Genomic DNA, 8,162 nt, shown 5'->3' on the forward strand with positions numbered 1-8,162 from the left:
CAGTCTGCTGTGGATGCCGAGAGACAGGGTATCATAACAACTTCTTCCTTCCTGAGACAAAGGCTAAGTAATCTCAGGCAATACCATAAAAATCCATCCCTGATAGAATGACTCATAGGAGTCGCTAGTGAGATTTGGTTATCTCCAGCTGAGGTTCCCTTAGCAGGGACTAGAGGAACAAAGACCACACAAGACAGCACAGAAAGGATAGGTGTTCATGGGGAAATTGGACGTGTGGCAGGTAGTGTTTGATACCCAGTTCACCGGACTATATTGCCCTGCTTTCAAAGGAGCACGGAGGAGAAAGAAGTTAATTTAGCTTGGACTTCAAGCTTGGCTGCTTTGAGGTGTCCCTAAGTAGCTCATAATACTTAGAAGGCAGGAGCCACTCTTGAGGACCTGAAAGGTTTAGACTGGTATGGGAATTGAGTTTGAGGTGCTAAAGCAGTGAGTGAGGGGTGAGGAAGAGGTACAGCAGATGAAGGAGTTAATCAGGGTTGCTCATAGGCAAGACCTGTACCCAGCTTCTGAGCCTCTAGAGGCTTTTAAAAGCTGAACAACAGTTCATCAGAAGGATAGAAGGAGTGGAAAAGAGGGGCATACAGGTGGTCCACACTGTTCTCTTCTACCGTGGGGGAAGGAAATCTGCTGAGGGTAGGAAAGAGCTGCTTCTCTAAAGGAGTGGCCAAGATAGCTTGTAAACAAAGATCATACAAGGCAACCAGAGGCCCCATCTTGAGTGTGGATTTATTGGTTCCCTATCAGTGTACAACAGACTTGGCCTTAGTGGATCCTGAAGTTGAGTATTCCTTAGTTCATAGCAATCTCACAAAGAACCAGGGGCAATGAGTAGCAGTGGATAGATATGGGACAGAACAGGGCAGATGAAAACGGCTAAGCTTGTCTTTAAAGGTGGGCAACTCATCACCTGAGAATTTATTGGATACCTATTGCCTGTGCCCCAGACTACTCACTGCCAGACCCTACCTGCCCTTGGGGGTTGGAGGTGAGGTGGCACAGAGTCAATGACACAGACTCCAGGAGCAGGTGAGAAACGACACAGCAAGCTCATCTGAACACTGCTGCAAGCTCCTTCAATATCCTCCACTCATGCCTCATTGGTCCCAAGAAAGCATCTCTACTAAACAGCAGTTCCTGATTGGCTGGCATTGTCTTTGCCCACAATCCTTGGTCTCTCAGGCAGTCCTCAATTAGGTCCTTCTGCAGGAGATGCTTTTGTGGCTGCGTGGCTCCCTAGCGTTTACATTGAGGTGGCCCTGCCATTCCTGTTACAGATAAATTTATTTTTTGCCAGAAAATATACTGGTGGTGGATTGCTGCTGGGCTATATCAGGCATACGTGGAGAGTTTCTTCTGGGAGTAGAAGCTTTAGAGCCAATCATGTGTGGGTTGGTAAAGTGGAGCTTGCAAAGTTGCTAAGTCTGAGGATAGTAAATAACAAACATATTTGGTATCCAAGGCAAGATAACATTACAGAAACCATCAAAGAATTCTAAAAGGTAGAAATTATCTGCTTAGATCAAAGCCCTTTTAACAACCTGGTATGACCAATAAGGAAGCCAATGACTTGTGGAAAATAACCATGTGTTACAGAGATAAATCAAGTAGTACCCATGTCTATGACATGGCATTTAATGTTCCCCCTTTTAGTAGACGACTGATATACGTAAAGGCCCTTTTCTTGCTTTATTTGTTCCTGTGGACAGACTAAAAGGTATGAATGTATGTATGTATGTATGTATGTATGTATGTATGTATGTATGTATGCATGCATGCATTTATTTGCCATCCCTTTAGCTGCTGAATCCTAAAACCAATTGGTACTTGCCTGAAATGGGTAGTGGTGGGAGACCCCACTCACCTCCTGGCCTTTGAAAAGATGTTTCATTATATAGATGGCACAGTGTTACCTCTCTGTCTTTTGTTGATTTAGAGAAGCATTTAGAAAGCTTGAAAGCACACTAACAGGGTGAGGCAGGGAAGTCCATTACACACAGGTTGCAGAAAACAGCTGGGAAATTCTCATGCATTTTAGGGTTTGATAGAGCACAGATGACACCCAATTGTGGTTCAGGAAAGCCCTACCGCAGCCTGTGCCTGTAAATGTGAAAATGATGGCGAGCAGGACCAGTGAGCTGGATCAGCAGGTGAAGGCGCTTGTTGCCAACCCTGGTAACCTGAGTTTGCGCCCTGGAAATATATCTAGAAAGAGAGATCTAACTTCCACAAGTCTCTGACCTCCAAGCATACTCTGCAACCCCCACCCCCCAACTCACACACATAAACAAACACAGAACAAATGGTTAATAACTTTGAATGAGAGTAGCTTATAAGGGTGTTAAAGTGTTCCCTCAGAAGTTGTAGGTTATTAAAGAAAATGACAGTAGTAGGGGTGGGCTCTCTCCCTACCAGGTATTGATTATTGTTGCTCTTAGCCTTGATCATAAAAGGTTCTTTGCGTTGGAAAGTGGTTACTGTGGAGACTCATAACTATGCAAAGTGCTGAGAGTACATGATTGCTGCTGAGGCACAGTGGCCCAAATGTTCAGTCATAAATGGAATAAAATAACCAGGGAGCTCTATCCCCCTTTCCAAGAATTATGGAACATTACAGAAAAGGAGCTACTAGGACTTTAAAAGCCAGAGGAAAGGATGGAGTGCCGTGGAACTCTGTCACAGCATAGCAGGCATAACAGGAGGGTTGCCTTACAGAGTTCAGAGCAGCTATGATGATCCTCTAAAATCCCCACAAGCTTGGGCTCACTAGATAAGAGGTGGCTTACCAGACCTTGCAGGAGTCAGCACCTGAGGACATACAGGTGGCTAACCGTTGCTGTGGGGAAAGGGATTTTTTTGGTGGTTTAGCTTCCCACAATTATCCATACTTCCTGGAAGTAACCCTTCACCCATGCTCCTGGAAGTAATGCCAGTAAAACCCATTGGAGTTTGACTTGTGTGGAATCTTTGGTCTGTCACCTGTGTCCTATCTGGAGTGAATACACATGCATTCCCAGGAAATGTCACACAAAATGAGATGGCAGTTTTAAGAGCTATACCTTTCATTTAAAAAAGATTCTTTTAAGTCATGGGAATGTGTACATGACTGTCTGCCTGCTGTACCTACAAGTGCAGCTGTCTGAGGACGCCAGACACATGGGGTCCCCTGGAACTGGAGTTACAGCGGGTTCTGAGGCACTCAGTGTGGGTGCTTGGAACTAAACACAGGCTTTCTGAACTATCAGCTCATGCTCCTGACTGTTGAGCTATCTCTTCAGCCTCTGTGCTTTTTAAATTTGAAGTAATTGTAGATTCATATGTAATTGTAAAGAAAAGGTACAGAGAAGTTCTAGAAGTCTTGAGCATCTTATATCCAGTAGCAACAGCAGGTAGTAAATTAATAATATAAAAACAGGAAATTAAGATAATATGGTGATATCAATAAATAGGCTGTGGACATTTCATCATCATAAGGAGCCTGCCTGCTGCCCTCCCATAGTCACACCCACTTTTCTCTAAATTTCACCCACTCTGTTTCCTCGTGTACCATTCTATGAATTCATGTTTTCAGGAGGTTTCAAGTGGAATAACTCAGTATGTAACCTTCAGAGGCTAGCTGTTTCCAGTCAGCTTATTTCTCTAAAGCTAATGTAGCACACTCCTGAGTATCAATAGTTACCTTCATTTTGTCTTCTGATTTGTTAAGGTACAGTTGATAAATAATAAAATATGTATTTAGGATGTACAATGGGATATTTTACTGCACTATGAGATGATTGTCATAATCATGCCAATTAACATACATGTGATCTTAACATAGCGGTAGAATGAATGTTCTAAAACTGCGGACATTGGAATCCTTCTTCAAAGCATGGATTTTAGAGCCTTTATTAAGAGGCCTTTAATGTCTTTTACTTTAATTATATAAAAAATTATGCCATAAATTTCCCTCTTTCATAAGGTAGAATCTCTTCATGTAATTTGTTGCAATTAAAATTTCTTTTGGCCTCTCCTGTAGAGCTCTGGGGATAGCACTCTTTCTTGGAGACCTCAGTGGAGTGAATTAATCTACACTCAAGTAAAATTAGAGATTCAATTACGTGATAACCTTTAAAAGGGTAATTATGTTCTTAATGCCTTCAGCTTTGTTGCCAGAGCTGATTTCTGCACACTCCTGTCCAGTTTGGCTTTTTAATTTCACTGAGGTCAGTGATGAAACTTCCCCAATTTTAACATGCATCTTTGATGGCTCATAATGCATAGTGGCACCCCCCACCCCTGAGTCCCAAAGAGGGCTAGAATATTGACTGTTAACCTAGATACTTCAAGATGATGGATTGAGTAAGAACAGTTGTAACCAATGGTGATTGAGATAGACAGTTAATAAAATCATAAAATAAGAAGGCTGCCAACTGGTCAACCTTCACTTCATGAAAATAAAATTACAGAGGAAAATGACTAATGTTTGTGCAAAGCTAAAGGTCCTGTGCATTGGGAAAATAGCTTTAAATATACAGCTTCAACTTCAATATAAATATAATATATACAGTTGAATAACAATTAAATATAAATATACAATTGCTTTCCACAACTACCATCATTTCATAAATGAAAAACCTCTGGTCAAAGAAATATCTAGCATACACAAAGGTGGAATTATTAAGTGGAAAGTTTAATCAAAGATGTCTGACTCCAAAGCTCTTAGTTTTCAGTACAACTTGTTTTATTGAGTGGAGGAAATAGCATCCATACTAGGATGCAAGGTTTGGCAGGAAGTCTGGAAAGATGGCAGTATGAACCAATTAATTCTTATATAACTACCCTTAATTTTGGAAAGAACTACGAGGGGCCAGCAGGATGGTAAGTAGAAACAAAGCCTTAAGATTGTGGCATCTTACTGGAAAGAACTGGTAAAGAGCTTTGTATATTGGGGGCTAGATGAAGGTCTGCATATCAGTGAAAGAGACTCTGGAGGTAGGGATTGTAAAATAGGGATACTGGGAAGAGCTTGGTGCAGAGAGATCTGAGAACTCTGAAAAGAAATTTCTCTCTACCTTTCCATGCTCTCTCTCTCTCTCTCTCTCTCTCTCTCTCTCTCTCTCTCTCTCTCTCTCTCCCCCCCCCCTCTCTCTCTCTGTGTGTGTGTGTGTGTGTGTGTGTGTGTGTGTGTGTATGCATGCATTCTGTGTGTCCATGACAACTGAGATGTCAAGGAATAGCCAAAATTATCCTGTTTAGTTAGTTATTACTTGAAGAGCAGAGATGGTTCCTATAGAATACCAATTTGTCTTTTCCTGGAATGCTACCTGGTATGTTTTTTCCAATAACATTGAATGAATACCAATTATATAAAACACCACCACCACCACCACCAGCAGCAGCAGCAGCCACAACAGCAGCAGCAACAACAACAACAAAATCCACACATCAGCATGTCCACGTGAGAGATGGCAAGGTCAGGCAGATCACAGGCACAGCATCACTGTATCTATGAAGCAGATCAATGACAACTGGGACAGAAGAGTGAGAAGTCCACACAAAGAGATTCAAGGGCAGCACAGTTTAGAAGGAAAAGTGTGTCTTGTGTCCTCAGGTAAATGGAGACAAAACTACTGGTCTACCAGAATGAGTGAAAAACAAAAGCAAAACAAAACAAAAAACCAGAATGAGTGGAAGACGTTTCCCTCCATGTACAAAAACAGTATAAATGCAAATCAGGAAAAAATGTAGATGCTTTGGAGGACAGAGCAGTGGAGCCTGGCATGAGTGTGAGGGAAACTCTGTGTCAGGAAAATACATGATTTATAAGACTTCAAGCCAGAGTCTCAACAATACAATAAAGAAACGTTAACACATTTCAGGGAGATTTGTTAAACAAAGTTATATTGGAAGAACTCAGACTCTGTCTTTCAGAAATACACATGTATGTTCAATAAAGTCTTCTCAAGAACATAGTCATTTATTGACACCCAGTTTAAACATATGAATAATGCACACACTTAATGAGGTATGCAATATATTTGTGGAATGTTTACAAAAATCGATAATAAATTAAGACACAAGAAAATAGTTATAAATCAAAGGTGTGAAAAGGTCATATTTTTAACCTTCGTAATCATGATTTAATACACTGAAAGCAAAAATAATCTTTAATTATTTACTGATTTATTTTTTGAGATGGGGTGTTACTATGAGGCCATGGCTGTCCTAGAACTTGCTATATAGGTTAAGCTGCCTTTGAATTCACAGGGAGCCGAGTGCCTCTGCCTCCTGAGTGTGGGGATTAATGGTGTGGGCTACCACATCCATCTAATTTCTTATACTGTGATTAGGCATAGTCTTGGATGACTATTACATAAACAAAAAAAAATAATTGCAACACAATTAAAAGACAATGCAAAGGAGATCACAAACACAAATATTTTTATTATTGAATCACACAAACAATAGCTTTTGGATGTTGCAACTGCTACATATTCATACACAAGGAGAAAGCATACAGAGGCAAAACTGAGAGTTTGGGATTACATGAGTCAGGGCTACCAATGGTTTTAAAAATGTTATCAGAATCTCATTTTTTTCCACTCCATCCATGCCTCTTCATAACTTAGAAGAATTTTAAAATTAACTAAATTTGTTCTGACAATTTCAAAGCATGTATGATGGGTGCATCCTTTTTATGACCACCACCACCCTCTCTTATCTGTCTCTCACCCTGTAAATTTTCCCTCCTCCCTTTATATTTTCATGCCTTTTTGTTGTGTTTGTGAACCACTGAAGTTAACCATGGCCCTCTGAGTGAGCATGAAAATGGGTACAAGATGTAGGGAAACCCTACTACTTAAGGTTAAAGTCTACATGTCTGGATAGCTCCTCTGAGCTTGGCGCAAAATGGAGGACTCCCTTTTCCCAGCAGACCTTCCCCTTCTCTGACCTTGTCTGGGAAGCCTGATCTCCTACAACCTCTACCTGAAGAAGATCATAAAGCCCTTGGCAAACCTGCAAGTTCAATTTTCCCCTTTCCCAATATGAACCTGTCCACCAAGTAGCTGGAATTCCTTGATTGCCTTTCCATACAATGAGACTTTTACAGTAAGTACAGTAAGCTTCTGCTCATCCTGGAAACTCTTTCCCACTCTCCAAGGTCCATATATAGCTCCTGTTCATCTTGAACAAAGTGTATGCACACTAGCTAAGATCATCTAAGAGAGCTGTTTCATTGAAGATTGTCAGAGAAGGCCTTTGCCTAAAACAGATATAATACCAAGAGTCTCAGAAAATGCCTTTTTACCCTCAGGATCCTGCAGAACCCCACATGTTCCAGACTCTCATTCATTCTCCAGGCCAGGAGGGTGCATATCATACCTGGACCCCAAAATGCATACTACAGTTGCCCAGTGCAAAGAGGTCATCCCTGAAGCAATATATACACAAACAACAAAATGGGTCCAGCAGCTTGTATTTATGTTTATTTGTGCATACATATAGGTGTAACAATAGTAGTCAAAGTAAAGGAAACTCACATGAGAGTGGGGCTTTGAGAGATTCTAGGGACGGTAGCTGACAGTGGCTGGAGGGAGAAAAGGAAGAAGGAAACTGATAATTCTATTTCAAGTAAAAGCATATTAAAAAATATACCATTTAAAATGTTAATTTAACTGGTCCCTAAAGGCATTGCAGGAGTGGATACTGTGTCATGTGTGCATCAGTAGGTGATAGAGAGGTCAGAGGCTATGTCTACACTCAGTGTTCTCACCTGTGGACATCTGAATGATTAGTAGTACGATGTTCTCTGAAAAATGAGCCTGAGATGACTACGAGTCTGGCACCAGGGGGTCCTGACAGGGAGCTAGCCTGAGGTAGCCCCTAGTCCAGCACCAGGCAGGTCTGGACACGATCCCAGGATGGGGAGCAAGCTGAAGACTAGAAGAACCACACCTGGGGGACTTCGAGCCCAGTTGGGAGCAATCCCAAGACAGAGGACCCTTGTAAGGGGCTACTTGGGTGGTCAGGTGAGGAGGGAGCCCTTGACAATCACCAGACTGGAACCATGGAGCCCTAGATAGGGGGGCTAACCTGAAATGATAACCAGTCCAGCACAGCTCGGGCCTGGGGTTGGGGAGTGGGTGGGTGGAGACCATGCC

The 8,162-nt window shown here is 41.8% G+C and overlaps 1 non-coding gene across 1 annotated transcript; it reads left to right on the top strand.

The window, feature by feature from the left end:
• Window positions 1-7,675: 7,675 nt before the first annotated feature.
• Gm24318 lies at window positions 7,676-7,806 on the top strand. The gene has a single exon (XR_003954221.1). It is a non-coding gene; the product is annotated as a small nucleolar RNA SNORA17 (small nucleolar RNA).
• Window positions 7,807-8,162: the final 356 nt, after the last annotated feature.

This window comes from Mus musculus, chromosome 2 (assembly GCF_000001635.26).
Source record: "Mus musculus strain C57BL/6J chromosome 2, GRCm38.p6 C57BL/6J".
NCBI classification, from domain to species: domain Eukaryota; kingdom Metazoa; phylum Chordata; class Mammalia; order Rodentia; family Muridae; genus Mus; species Mus musculus.